Here is a 19,179-nt window from a genome sequence, read left to right as displayed (position 1 = left end):
CGGCAGGATGAGAAGAAGCTGATCTAAATGCAGCTCTTTCACATTTATTTATCCAACAACACCATACACTGACACTAAGCAGAAACCAAGGACAAAAAAGTTTAAAAGGCTAATGAGAAACAAAACTAGATAAAACAGGTGTGCAACATAATCAGGGAATGACAACAAATGGGTATCAGGAAACAAATGAAATATAAGAAACTAAAAGTTTTGTACTTTGTTTTTAAATTTACCACTTGTGTATTATAAAGATCTCTCTTGTCAGAGTCACAAATTGTGAAATTCTTTTCAGTAAATATTTTATTTGAGGGTGGGTGTCATGACACAACTTTTCTTTTTTTGTGTGCATTGTTGGGTATTTTGCTGGGTTGGGCCACACAAAAACAAAAATGAAGACCTTCTTTCTTTCACTCCTCTTATTTTTTACCTTTCCCTTCTTGGTAACAGGTTATTTCAATCCCCCTCTACAGAGGACTACTGAAAAGGTAAGAATGAAAAACTGAAGGATGTTAAAGTATGCAAGTGTGTTAAAGTGCTTAAGAAGAAGACTGAAGGGGGTGAGAGAGAAAGAACGAGAAGAAATTACTCTGAAAAGCTGCAGTATACACCGTTTTCCAAAAGAGTGTTTTTTAAATTATGGGTGCACTTCTTGTTTAGAGAGCTTCCATTCAAAATGACTGAAACAAATCATTTCAAATAATAAACCAAGCAACAAATAATAATTATCTGTCAGTTTGACTGTGAATGGGCTGTGCATTGTGCAATGTGATGTTTATCCACTGGGAAAATAATACAAAGCTTGATTTTTTTTTTTTTATTTTTTTTTTTTTTTTTTAAATGTGACCTTGTTATCACAAGAATATATATGACAACCTTTCAATCCGGTAGCCATGTTCTGTTCTGTTCTGTTCTGTTAATATGAAAGGACAATGGTCTGCTCTTCTCCGTAATTCCTCTCAACTTTGTCCCAGTTTTTCACACTGTGCTTAAAAAACATATCTGCCTCCTCCTTTCTACTTCTAATATCAGCAATATTTACGGTAATATGGAGCTGGGAAATACAAACATTTATCTTGCCAAAAGGAAAGCACTTTGAAATGTTCATCAGTGTTCCAGTTAATGACTGAAAAGTTTGGATTAATGCAACGTTACATAATATAGACTTAGATATTACTGTACCGTAGGCTCATATTAACAATGCTGCTGAAAGACTCATTTGAGCTTTTGGGGTTATTCATGTTCTGCTGATTTAATGTCTTAACACTTTTAAAGTTTCTTTTGATGTTCAATTGGTTGAGGTGAGGACGCATAATGTCACCTTATTGTATGCTTTTTTTTTTTTTTTTTTTTTTTTACAAATTATTATTACTGAATATTTATAGTGAAACTTTAAACAAGTTTGTCAGTTGCTGACTGCTTATATATTAACAGAAGTTACTCCTTGAAACCTCCACACACAAGACTGGGGGAGGGTTTAACTCTGGAGGCCAAAGTAAATCATTACACTGGGCCAGAATTTTCAGTGGAGCAAAACTTAAGTTTCTTTATTTGTCATTAGGCAGGTAAAGGGATAAAACTGTAACTCAGGTAATTCTTCTTTCTCAGTTGCTCCTTGTTGCATTAGTTTACTTTGGAAGAGAGGCAGCAGAAGAGGTGTAGGATTACTGGTCCAGACGCCTAGGCTGGGCCTGAGATACCCCACAATGCGTCTGTTCTATTCTCCTGCTTCACCCTTTACTGTGGCTTCTTTGTTACTCTTTTATGTGATTGTTAATTGGGCCCAACAGCCTGCAGCTGAGGCTCCCTGTCAGAAAGGGAATGGTGCACACTGTTTTAGAGCTGTCCTTGGTCCTGAACACCATGTTTAGCCCAGACCTTGTGTCCTCTGATGGTGCTCTCCATGGTGCTGCAGGTGACTGCTGCGTTGTGATGGACTGTGTTTCCTTTCGGCCACCACATCCGATAATTTGCACAAAGCATCAGGAAAAAGGTGGATAACCTAAGTGATAAACTGATAAGATATCATGCTGAACAGAATGCTGTAGATTTTAAACCTTATTTAACTTTTAACTTTAGTTTTTGTTTATGTATCACCCAGGAACATGAAAGCATCACTTTTTTTTTTCTTTTTTTTTTTAAAACAGTTGTCTGTTTTCCTCATTTAGGCATATTCTGCTTTTTTACAATAAACGATTTTATGCAATTAATATATAATCTAACATAAATGTACATAAATTGAGGCTTAATCCACGGGGCTACTTGAGGGACCTTGAGGGTGTGGACAAATATGAATTGCTTTGTGTGCTAATGCATTTCATATTGTTCATTGCAGTGGAACTGGCAGATGTCACAGAGGGTGTTTCAAAGATTTGTTTTTTTTTTTTTTTTTTTTTAGTCTTACATTCCTGGCAAGAAAGAGAATCCAGCCATTCACATGGAACGATGAGAACATGAAGGTCCACAGCGAGCGAACCAAAACACTGTCTGGTTTAAAATCAGGGCACCTACGCCAACATAAACCTTTCTGGGTGCAAAAGCAGATACATGAGAAGAAAACTGATATGTCCTGCCAAATTTTCTGAGAAGAGGACAGTATGGGCATATGGTTGTCATAAATGTGGCAACATGTGAGTGATTTATTTAACATATACTGTCTCATCAATGTCTCAACATTCACATCTGTTTTATATATTGATTGTTATTTCTTTATGTTATTTTCCTGTAGCCCATACTTACATCATTGTTATGCCTTTCAGGATCAGTTATGATATTATCCAGTTGCTGTACTAATATATAATGACTAATCCTTTTATCCTTTTCCATTATAAAACAGAGCCAGTGCTCATTGAAAACTGGAGGACTATTGATCTTTACATTCTAACGCCATCACTTGTGTTCCTTTCCTGGAGTTGTATACTTGCTAGAGCATCATATACAAGAAGCGTCAAAGGTAACCTCTTTGTGTGTGTTTCCTTTAGGCCAGGCATTCCTAAACATTTTTGTCAGCTGAACCCCTTAAAGTTAATATTTAAATATTTTAACACAACACGTGGCATGATTGACTTATTTTGCTATAATATATATTTTGCACTTTTCTGCAACAACATTTACATCTCATATACAATATGTTTTATAGTGCTGCTGTTGAAAGGCTTTCAGTCATCAAAATGAAGAAAAAAAAACATTGGCATTGACTTGTACAACTGAACTGAAAGTTGATTCAGGAAAACCAGTCAATATTGAATACAGGGTCCGTCTCAAAAAAATTAGCATATTGTGATAAAAAGTTCATTATCTTTCCATATGTAATGTAAATGATTTAAAAAAATTAAACGTTCATATATATTTAGATCATTGCCACACCAACGTGAAAATATTTCAGCGGTCTTTTATTGTTTTAATACTGATGATTTGGCATAAAGCTCATGAAAACCCAAATTACCTATCTCAAAAAATTAGCATATCATGAAAAAGGTTCGTCTAAACGAGCTATATAACCTAATATCTGAATCAACTAATTAAATATAAACACCTGCAAAAAGATTCCTGAGGCTTTGAAAAACTCCAGCCTGGTTCATTACTCAAAACCGCAATCATGGGTAAGACTGCCGAACCTGACTGCTGTCCAGAAGGCCATCATTGACACCCTCAAGCGAGAGGGTAAGACACAGAAAGAAATTTCTGAACGAATAGGCTGTTCCAGAGTGCTGTATCAAGGCAACTCAGTGGGAAGTCTGTGGGAAGGAAAAAGTGTGGACAAAAAAAAGTGCTGCACAACGAGAAGAGGTGACCGGACCCTGAGGAAAGATTGTGGAGAAAGGACCGATTCCAGACCTTGGGGACACTGCGGAAGCAGTGGACTGAGTTGGAGTAGAAAAAATCCAGAGCCACCGTGCACAGGCGTGGCTTTTGAACCAGGAAAACAGCGGCAGAAGCGCCTGACCTGGGGCTACAGAGAAGCAGCACTGGACTGTTGCTCAGTGGTCCAAAGTACGTTTTTTTCGGACACAAAATGAAAGCAAATTTGCATGTCATTCGGAATCAAGGTGCCAGAGTCTGGGAGGAAGACTTGGGAGAAGGAAATGCAAAAATGCCTGAAGTCCAGTGTCAAGTTACCCACAGTCAGTGATGGTCTGGGGTGCCATGTCAGCTGCTGGTGTTGGTCCACTGGTGTTTTATCAAGGGCAGGGTCAATGCAGCTAGCTATCAGGGATTTGGAGCACTTCATGCTTCCATCTGCTGAAAGCTTTATGGAGATGAAGATTTTTTTGTTTTTCAGCACGACCTGGCACCTGCTCACAGTGCCAAAACCACTGGTAAATGGTTTACTGACCATGGTATTAACTGTGCTCAATTGGCCTGCCAACTCTCCTGACCTGAACCCCATAGAGAATCTGTGGGATATTGTGAAGAGAAAGTTGAGAGGACGCAAGACCCAACACTATGGATGAGCTTAAGGCCGCTACGAAGCATCCTGGGCCTCCATAACACCAGCAGCAGTGCCACAGGCTGATTGCCTCCATGCCACGCCGCTTGAAGCAGTAATTTCTGCAAAAGGATTCCCGACCAAGTATGACAGGCATAACTGAACATAATTATTTGAAGGTTGACTTTTTTTGTATTATTAAAAACACTTTTCTTTTATTGGTCGGATGAAATATGCAAAATTTTTGAGATAGGAATTTTGAGGTTTTCATGAGCTGTATGCCAAAATCATCAGTATTAAAAAAAATAAAAGACCTGAAATATTTCAGTTGGTGTGCAATGAATCTAAAATATATGAAAGTTTAATTTTTATCATTACATTATATGTGGAAAATAATACAACTTTTATTCACAATATGCTAATTTTTTGAGAAGGACCTGTATGTAACATACAACCCTAATAAACATAACAGATAAGAAAAAAAATGAGAAGAAACAGTTATTTCAAAGAAAAAAACATCAAATTTAAAACAAAATTTGAAATGCACACACAGAGAATTCTGGGAATGTCAATTTTACAGGAAAATTACTGTTAACCATTTGATGCTGTGGTGTTGCAAATGCCTAATAAGTTAGTTGACTGACCTATTTTCTCTTGAAATATTACATAAGCGTTATGATTATGAGGCTGATTTCTGCCCACATGGATGATCTCAATGTGCATGGAACATATCTATGAACATAACAAGGATCAACAACGGTTTTACTTTTTTTTTTTTTTTTTTTTTTTACTTTCATGCTCAAAATAAATACATACAGTAGATTGCATACTATCAAAAACATAGTCTTGAAGCAGTGTATTGATTTTATTTAATGTTGTTGTTCTGCTGCTCTACTCTGCTATTTATCAACACTTCCCAGGCATGTTTGGTGTGAGAACATAAGTATAAATAAATATGGCAGTAAAAATTGCCATCCAGTCTAGCACCCTCAATTTATATAATAATCCAAATAAGCATCATGTGACTTTTAATCATCCCTAACTCATTTGCATTTGTTCCATACATTAATAGACCAAATGCGGTGGTAGGTGTTAATGACATCAGTATATTTTCATAACTTGCTCACTTTCCATTGCAGTCATAGACAGTTCTCTACAGCAACCAACACATGCTTGTTAAGGCAGTTACATTTATGGCTTTTAAATGAACTTGACAGAGAAGAAACACCACATGTATTAGTCACTTTTTTTTTTGTTTGTATTCAACACATTTCCCAACAGATCATCAAAATAGTTTTCTTCACCAAAATATTTTTTATTGACTATGATTATATACATAGTTGTTTTTAACATAAAATGCAAACTAAATGCAAACTGAAACTAAATCGCAACTGCAAACCTCAGGATTGTTGAAAAGTGATAAACTCAGACAAAATGCTTATGTGAAAGTGCAATAATTTTCTACATATTCTAAAATGACTATAATCATGATTAATAAGTGTTTATTAAAATTTTTTGAGCCAAAATAATTGGCATATAGATTTAACCATTATTGTGCAGCCCTTGCTATTTTGCGCGTGACATGAAATAAGCTTCTGAGGAACTGACTTCAAAACATGCAAAAAAAAAAAAGACCTCATGACCAGTTGGTTTAAAACGATTTAAAGACTGGCTCAGAACAAGGGAAGTTAATTCTGAGAAAGGCTCTATTGCTGTATTTGTTTGCAGAGCCACTTTTATCTAGAGGCAATTCATAGATTTTCCAAATTTTCCAAATTCATTTTGGAGCCATTGTGTAGTTATCAAGGTGATAGTTATGTACAAACCCGATATCCAAAAATGTTGGGACACTGTACAAATTGGAGTAAAAAAGGAATGGAATAATTTACAATCTCATAAACTTATATTTTATTCACATAGAATATAGATAACATATCAACAATGTTGAAAGTGAGACATTTTGGAAATGTCATGCAAAATATATGGCTCAATTTTAGATTTTTCATGAGAGCTACACATTCCAAAAAAGTTGGGAAGGTAAGCAATAAGAGCACCGGAAAAGTTAAATGTACCATACTGTATAAGGAACAGGGCTGGAGGATCAATTTGCAACTTATTAGGTCAATTGGCAACATGATTTGGTATCAAAGAGCCTCTCAGAGCGGCAGTGTCTCTCAGAAGTCAAGATGGGCAGAGGATCACCAATCCCCCCAATGCTGCAGCGAAAAAATAGTGGCGCATATATCAGAAAGGAGTTTCTCTCAGAGAAAAATTGGCAAAGAGTTTGAAGTTTATCAATCATCTACAGTGCATAATCATCCACCAAAGATTCAGAGAATCTGGAACAATCTCTGTGCGTAAGGGTCAAGGCCGGGTAAACCTATACTGGATGACCTTAGACAGCAACTGCACTCACATTACAGGAATGCTACTGTAATGGAAATTCACCAACATGGACTCAGGAATACTTCCAGAAAACAAAAGATGGTGAAACACAATCTAAAACTCTATAGGTCAAAAAAGAAGCCATTTCTAACTGATCCAGAAGCACAGGGCGTTTTCCCCTCTGGGGCCACGGCTCATTTAAAATGGACTGTGGGAAAATGGAAAAACTGTTCTGTGGTCAGACGAATCAAAATTTAAAGTTTCTTTGTGGGAAAAAACTGGGACGTTTGCAGAATGTTATAAAAAAGAAGAGGGAGGGGATGCCAAACAGTGGTAAACAGGCCTTGTCCCCAACTTTTTTGAGATTGTGTTGATGCCATGAAATTTAAAAGCAACTTATATTTTCCCCTTAAAAATTATACATTTTCTCAGTTTAAACATTTGATATGTCATCTATGTTGTATTCTGAAATAAAAATATGAAATTTGAAACTTCCACATTCATTGCATTCTGTTTTTTATTCACAATTTGTTCAGTGTCCTCAACTTTTGGGAATCGGGTTTGTAATAAATTTGAATGTTTTTCTTGAAATTATAGAAAGGCACAGCAAGCCCAGCATAAGTATTTATGAGGTGAAAGGACGGGTGACACAGTCACAGTAGAATGTTCAACTTTCCACGCGTGTCCATACAGTGCAAACCGACATCAATCTGAATTGGTATAGAAGGATTTGATCAAACAAAGGATGAAAAATATTAAAAATGGACCTTTTTTGGGGAAAAATCACTCTGCCACCACACAGATTGTCGTACAGGCAGAAAACTCAACTATTGAGTGTTCAGGAAAAAAAAAAACACACATCATAGTGGCATACATAACAGTGATAAGCTACACAAGACAAAAGTGTCAAATGTAGGTTAAATTACAAATATGAACTGCTTTTATGTGCCATTTACTACAGGTCAACTTAAAGTGGGCCCTATTACAAGATATTTCAGTTTTCAATTTTTGTCAGGTGGTTTCATCAATAACATAATGATTGAGGCGATTACATTATATGTTGAAAAAAAAAAAACCTATTAGCAATATGGGGCAAAAAAATTCATGGAAAAAAAACATTCACTGCTGATTGTAAAAACAAGTTATATTTTCATCTTATGCCCTCTGGGATATTTCTCAGTACTGACTCCTTTGAACCTATTGGGGTTGCGGGGTGTCCCTGTTTGGGAAAAAGGGGCATTTTAAATGCAAATTATGTCTCCATATGTATGTGTAAAGTTGCCCATTTAATTGCTGTGTAATATGTTACTTTTTTTAAACTAATTATTTATGTGGATTATAACATTTGTTTAAATGTCTGTTTTGGTTACAATAGAAAGACAATTCATAACATCTTTGAAAAAATAAAATAGATATACTAGCAGGTCTACGAAATCAGGGACTTTATGCCATCTGACTCCACTGTTTGCAAAGACCTCCCAACATATGTGGACAGCTGGGTTTTGGTGACATTGAATTAACAACTAACCTTTTTTACTCTAAACTTTTAGTTTTAATAAAATACTAAACATATCATACTTTACCTTGTACATACAAGTTTTTTTTTTTTTTTTTTTTTTTTTTTTTTTTACATCAATTGACCCTCCTTGTATAACAAAAGTTTTTCACAGAATATACCTGGCGCATTTAGCACATGGCCTCTCGCTGTCAGCCATTTTGGATTTAATGATGTCATCAAGCAATGAATATTTGGGAATGCAAGATAGTAGCCATTGTTACAAATATTGCTGCCAACTCTACTGACACTGCCCTCAAGTGGTTTGGAGAAAATTACCATGATAACTTAACACTAAATGGAGTTAAATTAGCTGTCCACAAATGTGGCAAACACCATGCATGAAAAGGTTAAAAAAAATGTAAAACTATAATAACCCTGACACAAACATCTTTCACTGATGCGTGAGGAGGGGGATCCACCAAATGAGGTTTATCTGAATTCGGAGGTGGGACCCGGACCCAGCTTGTTCATTACACCCTGACTACGAATTAGGGATTTCGGCTGAACGCGGATGCACGGCTTGAAACATTATTTCTGTTCTCTTAGTGAAAATGATGATAGGTAACACATGATAGATGTTAAAATTGATAGCCTGAATGCACCTGTAAGTCGCTCTGGATAAAAGTTGTCTGCTAAAATGCATAAATGTAATTTAATTTAATTTTTAATTTAAAATGAAATACAGAGACTTGTGCTTTCCATGTCCTGAACATTTTTTTTTTTTCTAGGCTGCTTACTGGGAATTCTCCCAAATCTTCCCATGGCCACTTCAGGCCCCTGCATCCACTTAATTTGCTTTTGCAGCTATAGTGGTTATTTTTTATTAATCTATTTTTTACGTTGCAGTAGGAAAAAAATTAAAATAATAATAATCAGAAACCAAGCCCGTGTCTGCTTTAATTTAATGCAGTTGTACCAATAAATAAAAGCTCGCGCCGGACCTGCTTCAGTTGAATATGGTGTGTACCGTAGCCTGCTTTTATTTAAAAATAAATAAATAAATAACGGACAATTTCTTTATGAAATAAATCTGACGTCATCATATCATTTAATTTTCTTAGCACCGCCACTTATTGGTCTAAACCCCCATCCCCCCATATATATAAATTAAGTATATTGTTAAAGTAGATTGTTAAACATTTCTTTACTACTTTTGTACCTGACTATTAAAAATTATTCAATCATATTATGTCCAATTAAAGTTCATATTAAATTATTTTATTTGTGAACAATTATTTGCTTCTCATGTTATAACAAACTTGTGATACAATTCCTTCCTGAAATCACTTAGCCTGGGAGACTCTTTATTTATTTTGTCTGTTTGTCTGATTATTTATTAATTCACAGTTTTTATGAAACCAATCAAATGCTCTCAGCTTGGCAGTTCCAACAATTCAGTAAAAAGCAAGTGCTTTACAGTGGCAAAATACAGATTTTTTTAATGAAATTACAAAGCTATGCTGTTGCATTTCACACAAAGCAGTAAAAAAACTAAATTATCACACCGTTTTTTTTCCATGCAAGAAATTGAATCACACAAATATTATGGTACATTGATACATAATAAAATAAGTATTTTTTAAAAACATATCTATCTATCTATCTATCTATCTATCTATCTATCTATCTATCTAGCTATTCATCTATATTCAGTATTATATAATATTTTCACTTTCAAATAACACTATATAGACTAAAATTATAAGTATAATACAGATTATGGATATAAATATGGGTATTTAATACTTAAATTGGAAACTCCTTGTGTTTTATGCTTTTATGGCTGAATATACAGTTCTGTCTTCTTCATCAGAGCTTGAACTGGCAGGCGGGCTCTTCTGGTTATGTTTGGGTTGTTGTTTAGCAGCAGGCTTGGCAGAATAAGACACCGTGGAGTAATTCACCTCATCTTCTTCACTGGTATCAGACTCCCAGTTCATATTTGTGAATGGAAGCTTGGCACACATGCAGAAAAAAACATTCTCATAATCTGGATTTTCTGTGTTGGGAATTCTAGGAAGATGAAGAAATAATAAAACAAATGTTCTCTCGAATATACAGTTTTATGTAAAAGTGCTCCATATAATTTTCTGGTTTATCCTTATTGTGAACAATTTATTGTTGTTCTGAAGACATGGAAGAATATATAATTATTAAAATAAAAAAAACTTTTTTTTTTTTTTAAATTAACAGTATTTAAATAATGAGCGAGTACATCATAACTCCAATCTTCCAAGCCGTGTTTTTTCTCTTACCCTGAATTATTTACAGTAAGCCTTTAATAACTATTTTATATTTTAGACCTATCGTATCGGATTTCGCGGGAAATTGCATACATAATCAATTCACCTGTGCGTGTCTCGTCATATCCGTAAACAGAGAGAAGTAGCTCTGGATATTCTGGCGCGTGTATGGTGTGGGAGTAACATAAAGCTGAAAAACATTTCACACGAGCACAACGAGCGAGAAATATTGACCATGGACCGTGAAAACGATCGAAATCAGCAGTTTAAAATTCAAAGGAACTCGAAGAGAGCAGAGCAAGCAAAGAAGGGAAAGCGAATTCCCTAAAAATTAGGGAAAGTCCCTAATATTTTTGTAAACCCGAATTAAACATGTTTGTTTTTTTTTTTCTGGTGATGGATTTAAAACCAACCAGAGATATTTTTTTTTTTCGTAGTAGGCCTAGCCTACTCAACAGGTAAGATATTTTATTTAACTCATAGATAAAAACATATAGCGTGTGTTTGTTATAACGTTAACTACTGAAAGAGTCATTTCATTATGGGTGCTGTGCTGGATATCATTTTTACGGATGGATTGCGTAAATTATAAACACAAGTCAGCAAATTAACAATTAACGCAGCTACTTCTTTTCTTCTTTTTAAACACTTTCAGCTGTATAAATAGACAACTTTATCTCTTGAGCCTGTGTTTTGATTGCGTTTCATTCACAGAGTTTGATCTGGCAGCTTGTAAACGTCATTAATAAAAAAAAAACAAAAAAAAATCCAATACTATTACTTAGATGTAGTGTATTTAGAGTTTCTCATCCGCGCAGAGGCGAAGCACACTATATTCTTCCGCGAGGCGCGTGGCGTTTTATTTTTCAACCGCTAGAGGGCCACAAACTACACTGTGTTACTTGTAATATTCTGACGTATTCCAAAGAAGGTTTACCGTTGTCTGCTTAATTTTTGACACCGTAGCGTAGACTGATGAATCTTCAGGCACTCTAAAATCACAATCATACATTTAAAAGCATAATTGGTGCATTTGTCATATATTTAATTGAGCATGGAAATTGTACTTTCCCCCCTTGATTTCATAATAAATATAAAGTTCTAACTGATGTTTAACTAATGATTTTCATTTTCCCTATCTGTTTTACCTTTTTTCTGGTTCATTTTGTCCCTTGAAATCAAGAGTGACATAGTTTAGAGTAGATGTAGCTGCATCATTGTCCATATATCCAGCTTTCTGTTGTTTTGGGGGACTGTCTTCCCTGTAAGGAAAGAAAAAAAAAATTGCGAAGCATAAAAACATCCAGATGTTTGTGATATTTATGTTTCAACGACCTTCTGTTCCAAAAAAAATAAATAAAAATAAAACAACAACATTCTCTCACCTGTTTCATTTGTGGCAGTTTAATGGCAGCATACACCGTGTGGATATTAGATTTCGGTTAAGAGAAAAAAAAAATAGTTAATTTAATTGCACAAAGCGGGTGTCTCCATCAGTTCTGCTGCTGTTACCTTGGATTAAGGTCTCGTGCTTGTGTAGGATCTTGGGAATGGGGTGTCTGACGTGATTGATCAACCCGTCCATAACCTGGATCAGGAATGCTCTCCACTGACAGATTTTCCTGGGTATTATTATTTGATCCCTAAGTGTTTAAATATTCCCAAACAAAACAGGATTTATCTCTTAAGAAAACCAGATATATTTCATTGTTTAAAAAATGCATATTAAGGTGATCTCAATATACTGTAAATAGCCAGTTGTGAAACAAACAGAAGTAAAATAACCAATAAAAGTAAGTTTGTCACTGTTGAAGAGCGTTGCGGGGAATACTGGAACAAAGCACAAAGGATATCTGCTCCACTTTGCTGATCTGATCTTGCCTTAATGATAGTCCTGTAAAAATAACAAGCACAATAATTGGAATAACTGACAACTTCAAACTCAATAGCTAATAGAACTACTAACATACAGACAAAGTAATAAATGATACAAGTTTATTTAGTGATATTTTTCACTTAAAATAACATTTGGAAAAAGAAAGAGCAATGCACCTGTGTATCAGAAAGGCGGCCACAACAATGAGAATCAACAGGAGAATGATGGGTAAGATGATCTTGTAGAACACCGTGAGAGAGTTACCTAAATGAAGAGGTTTTTAAGACTCAACCCTTTATGATTTAATTTAACCCAAATTCATGAATAAACCCAGAAAACCAAGAAGTACAACATGTTGAAGCATTTGGCTTTAAACATGCATTTACGATGTGCTCATGCATAATTGTAACTTTTTTTTAAAAAGGGGAAGTATGTAATATTAACAGCTAGCGGTGAAGAGGTACTGCAGTCCAAATTCAAAATATTGGGAAAAGGTGTTTCTACTGCTGCCCCCTTGATGCTCACACCGGTTGCCAGATTGAGGGCACGCAACAGGAATGATCCTTACATTGTAATTTGATTAATTGATTTATCAATGTTTTAATATGCCTCTGTTCATAGAGCTTTTTAGATGGATGACGAGGCATTTTAGGTCGGGTAGAATCTGCGATCTCTGACCCAGTTTGTTTGCTAGCTTCCATGGCCACAATATGCAGTGCCTTTCCACCAACTGGCAACCCCGGCTGTTGAACTATATTATTGATTAAATTGGCAGTGGCCAGAATCACACATTTCAAAGTAGAACAACTGGCTTTTACATTGTTTTTTAGAGAAACAAGTTTGTGAACTTGGCATGTTTCCTAAGTGTCTTAAAACATAATGGTATTTTTATGCTTTCATAAAGATTTCATTAAGGTTTAATGGAATGATATGCAGAAAATTGCCCTACACCCTGAAAGATATCATTAGAATATTAGGTAAATAAATTGCTTGGTCATCATGGTTACACCAGAGAGGGCAGTTGTAGAAAGACGGCCATAAAGTCTAAAGTCTGCGGTGGAAGAAGTTCTAGAATAGCTAAATGCAGCTAACATTTTATTCCAATTTGTAAATTAATAATACATTTTATATGATGTGTTATTTCATACTTACTGCTCATAAATAACTTGATGCTTTTGGATTGTGATTTTCCGATAGCATTGTCTGCTGTACAGTAATACATTCCTGGGCTCTTTTGCCAAACAGTGAAGTTCTGCTGGTGTGATACTACCGTGGTGTTATCCTCCTCTCTGTACCATTTGTACTCCGTGGCGGGAGGATACGCATCTGCACTGCAGGTCAGATGAACGGGAACTCCCAGTTCCACTGAATTGAAGTTGTCATGTTATGGACAATATTTATGTTTGGAGCATCTATAGAAAGAAGGCAAACAGACATGATGATACTCATAATGTTATGTAGATGGAAAGCATTGATTATGTGGTTTATTGTTATAATTGAAAGTCGTGGACAACAACAAATTTTTGGACTATGTAATATTACCTAGCTACTGTATCTTGAGAAACTCATTCATTAGACTACGTAAACAAATCAAAAACATTGGACAATCTTATATCTGTCACAAAAGTCAAATATCAAAAATGAAGAACATTTTGCCTCTAAAAGCTGAAGTGTGTCATAACTAGTAGAAACGAGTACTCACACTTGACCTTGATCTCTACAGATGGGGATTCTGTTATTCCAATGGAATTATGAGCAATACAGATGTACAGACCAGAATCAGTGATTTCCAGAGAGTTAAATTGTAGTTCCTGTTTATGTCCGACTGTATTTATCGTCCCATTGAAGTGTTTTCACTCATATGAGGATGGAGCAGGTTTGGAGTGAGCATTACATGTAAGGGTCAGCTCACTCCCAAATCTCTGTTCTCCTTTAGAACTTACACTCACATTTTTAGGTGCATCTATACACACGATATATAAAAAGATCCAAATTATTTAGTTGAAGTAATCCTATTAATCAGTTTGGTCGATTTCAATAAATTAAAGCATCTCATGCTCCTCAAAAGTCCTTGAAATGTCTTTTAAATAATTGTACATATTTCAATTTTGACTATTACTTACACAACAACACAATAACCTCTTGTATAGTTTCTGAATGTCCCTCTGAGTTTTTTGCTTTGCATGTGTACATTCCTGCATCTGACTCAGAGACATTCATGAAGACAGTCAACATGTTCGCAGGTGCAGTGCTGTTCCTTCGATTGTTCTGAATATATCTCAGATCACCCTGAGGTCCTGTCACTGTGAGGTGTGAGTGAGGAAAGCTTTGAACCGTGCAGATAATGGAGATCACTTCAAACTCTCTCACTTCCTTCTTCATGATCAAACTGAGATTAAATGGAGGATCTGCAGCGTTCAAAAGAAAAAGTGACAAAAATGATTTGGCTATTTGTGAAATCATTAACTTTAATTAGTTAAGATATATATTTTAGAGCGAAACAGACTTACAAAGCACATCAACTTTAATTGTGTTTGATCTTGTGCCAATAGTGTTGGTAACTTCACATGTGTACTGCCCTGCATGTTGAATTGTCACGTTCTCAATGTTTAACTGTCCAGTTTTTATTGGTAATGGGACAGAAGACAGTGCAGGTTTGTGCTTCCATGTGTACATGTGTGGAAGAGGGTTAGCATCAGCTGAGCACGTCAAAGTCAATGGGAGTGCCCACTTTTTACAGAGGTCACGCCCTCTATGTTGATGTTTCTTGGTGAATCTGTGAGAACAGAAAAACTAAAAATTAGAATAGCGTCACACTCAGTACAATATAAATAAAATATTAACGCAAGTTTTGGTAAGAATATATATTATTGTAACTTATTTATGTGAAGAGATTTATCCTCTAACATGCTTTTTCATTTAAAGCATTTAAGCATTTAAATTAGTTTATTTTGCGGAAGTTTTCCAAATGAAAATGAGTAACTTTAACTTTTATCATAACTTTAGTTTGATATCATATTTAGCAAATAAACCATTAACATTTGTTTGTTGATGGAAAAAATAAAGTGATACAAATAATGTAATACTTACACTTTACAGAAACACTGAGGTTATCTGATTTTGCTGTGTTTATCCCATTATCAGCCTGGCAATGGTAAGATCCTTTGTCCTCTGCAGTAACCGTTACGGATGATGATTGTCTCGCTGGTTTCACTCTGGACTTGGGAATTTTTGTACCACGTAAACTGATTGACTGTTGGGTTACTTTTCTGGACTGAACACTTGAGTGTCAGTTTGTCTCCCTCTTTGAGATCTTTAACGTTGACCAGAGATTGCACTGTGACACCTTGTGGAGCATCTAAAAAATGTAGTGCACAGGCACAATAAATGCATATTTATTACATTTTAAAGTAAAATTTAATTATTTAAACAAGTGAAGCACTATAGTTCATAATCTTTATGACTTTCTTCAAAGGTATCTGTTTACATAAAACATAAGCTCACACTTCACATCAATTTTAATGATATTTGATTCATTTGCTCCATGCTTGTTTTCAGCTTTACAGTAATATTCTCCACTGTCTTCTGGTTTCACACTAATTAGTGTCATGTTAGACATTTGAGCTTTTTCTGTTTTCTCTTTTTTGAACCACGTGAAGCTGACATCAGGGTGACCTGTGCTGCTGCAGGAGAGAGGGACAGAATCTCCCTCCTTTACATCTTCAGAGCTCACGGTTGCCTTTGTCTCTTTAGGTGCATCTAGAGAAGAAAAGAGATGAAGACAGCTGCTGTGAATAATGCTCAGTCAGTGACTGTGTACAGTAAATATAGAGTGTTTGTTCATAAACACATGATGTACACACTCACATTCCACAGACAGTGTGAAGTTCCTGATCTGGCAGCTGTCCTCACTATTCGCTGGACGACAAGACAGAGTCCTGTTGTCATCCTTCCATGTCACCTTGAGCTTCAATTTGGTGACCTTTCTTCCTCCTTCTTCTTCAGTCTCTGTGATCATATCAGTTGACGAGGAAATCCTTCTTGCTTTTGTCCTGATGTATGGACGAGCCATTCAGGATAAAGATCACAGGAACCAGATGTGGAACAGTGAACAGTCAATTCTTCTGACTCCTGGAGTGGATTTTTCAGCTCTGATGCTTCAATGTGCACCTTACAAGGATTGTCTGGAATCAGGAGAATAATATGGATTGAGAACAAGTGATCCAGAACAAAAAAAAAATAATAATAAAAAATCTATTATCTCTAAGATATAATATCTTGGTTCAAAACATGCTTTATTTTCTATATTTCAGTAGAACATACAAAATTTCCAGAAGTGACAAAAATCAAGGCTTTATGGCACAATATTCTTAGGTCATATGACAGGTTTGTGTACATTAATCACTGATGATCTACTCTGTCGTAGTTTATTTATGTGATTTAAAAGACATTTACTCTATATTGGAACATTGTCATTGATTATGAGATACATGAGAACCAGTGACATCTTCACTGGTATCATGAAGACTTCAAATATATTGTCTGGTCATATGAACTATTTTATTAATTACTTGCTATTTGTAATTTTTAAAGCTCCTGGTCAGATTAAGTTTCATTGTTTAAAAAAAAAAAAAGAAAAACTTTCTATTAAATGTCTGTTTTATGTTTCATGAATGAAAGCAATATGCAAGGACACGAAGGTGAATAAACTGACAAAATTTTTATAAGAAAACAGCCTTTAAAACAACATTAAATGAATAACATTCAATAAATCATTGCTCACCTGTAACTGTGAGAGTCAGAGCTTCACTCATGTACTTTTCTGAACCAATAATTCTAAATTTGTATTTCCCACTGTCTGTCTTTTGAAGATCGGTGATTCTTAAATCAAATTTTATCAAGTTGTTATTCTGCTGTGCGTTTGCTGCATCGGTGATGTTGCATCAGTGATGTATTCCACTCTGCTGGAGTAAGCTGGTGACTGGGGACGTTCTACTGTGTTACTGTATACAATAGTCCCATTAAACATTTTTGACACGTTATCATATTCTGGATCTTTAAACCACAACAGTGTATATTTTCCATCATTTTCTTTTTTGTAAGTACAGGGGATGGTCACACATAATCCTTCATTAATTTTTTCTATTTTTTCAGGCACAGTTATTAGAATTTCTTTTGAGCTGGTGCAGAAGACCATAAGAAGAACTGCAGGAAAAAAAACATCAGTGATACTTTCATTTATATTGATTAATCAGGACAATCATTTACACAAAAAAAAAAAAAAAAAAAAAAAAAAAAAAAAACAGTATAAAATAGAGACAATACAAACCAAACAGAAGCAGAGGAATCCCTTCAGGAACCATCATTCTGTCTGCTGCTGATGAAATAAAGACCGTTATACTCTGACAGCACATTTGGTGTTTGTCGTTCGTTGTGTGTGGGGGAATGTGTATTTTTGGTGGTCACAGCTGTTAATGAGTCAGTCGGTTTCTCCTTCCTTTTGTCATCCTTGCATGCCAAAAATGTCATTTTGGCTTTACAACATGCAATTTGTTAAATACACCAAATTGTTAATTACATCTAATTGTTTTTTTGTTTTTGTTGTGTTTTTTTTGGACTTGTTACCAATAACAGCAGCAAATGAATCATGCCTACTGCTCCAAGCTAAATAATTTGTTGCTGTAATAACTGACTACTTTATTCCTTAAACAGTTAAACATTTATTACAATTTGCTGACACCATAAATGTTTCTCAAACATATGCACGCTATAATGACACGATCACATGCCAAAAAATGTTTTGTTCGAAGAATCACAGTGCTTTTTATGCATGAGCTTTTACCGTTTAACAGATTATGATCATTATCTGACAACAACCAAATGTGTTTTACCACAAATAACAAAGACAAGAAAGAAAGAAAGAAAAGAAAGATGAAAATATTTTACCTTCAGATTGAATCCGTTGTTCTCAATGGGCGTCCTAAAAACATTCAAACCGAGAAACAAAAGGAGAACTTCACCCATGTGTTTTCTAACTTGTTATATTTGTATAGGTGAATTTTCAGACATAAAAGAAATAGGCAAAAGCACACATTCCTGATAGAGATAAAGAGATACGTTAATTCTGTCTTCTAAGCGTGAAGCTCACTTCCTGTGACAGTGGTTAGTTCTGTCAAAACTATTGAAAAAATAAAAACTCACACTAGGCGATGTATTTAGGATTATAACCGTCTGCTTCTCACCTTACTGATGTACAGGAATTTTAGTTTGCAAATTCCTCCATCAACATCAGCTGCCTCTGTAGTAATCATCTAATACGTGCAGCGCAATCAAGTGAAAATCCCTGTCTGTTGTTCTTCAGAAAAATCCTCCAGCTCCTGAATTAGATGGGTTGAAATTGAATTCAAAGGGTTCAGATATGCAGAAGATGCTGGAAAACCAAAGAATGTGGAGGAGCTGGAGGATTTTTCTGAAGAACTGCTCAGGACCAACAAGGGACTCATGAACAACCATCACAAAACATAAAAACAGTTATAGATCATCCAGGAAATGACACACAGTATTAAGATTTAAGGGTGTGTAAACTTTGAATGGGGTCATTTTTATAAATTCAGTTATTATTTTGTTTTGTGGAGTATATATAAACATCTGTTATGTGAAATTGCTTCTTCAATTGCTTCTTTTAATTTGT

General features: G+C 35.2%; 2 pseudogenes; both read right to left on the bottom strand.

The window, feature by feature from the left end:
* Window positions 1–11,549: 11,549 nt before the first annotated feature.
* Window positions 11,550–14,470, bottom strand: LOC122147828 (annotated as a pseudogene).
* On the bottom strand, window positions 14,468–18,748 carry LOC122147752 (annotated as a pseudogene).
* Window positions 18,749–19,179: the final 431 nt, after the last annotated feature.

The sequence above is a fragment of the Cyprinus carpio genome, chromosome A15, assembly GCF_018340385.1.
Source record: "Cyprinus carpio isolate SPL01 chromosome A15, ASM1834038v1, whole genome shotgun sequence".
NCBI classification, from domain to species: domain Eukaryota; kingdom Metazoa; phylum Chordata; class Actinopteri; order Cypriniformes; family Cyprinidae; genus Cyprinus; species Cyprinus carpio.
This window is presented reverse-complemented; position numbering and strand designations above follow the sequence as displayed.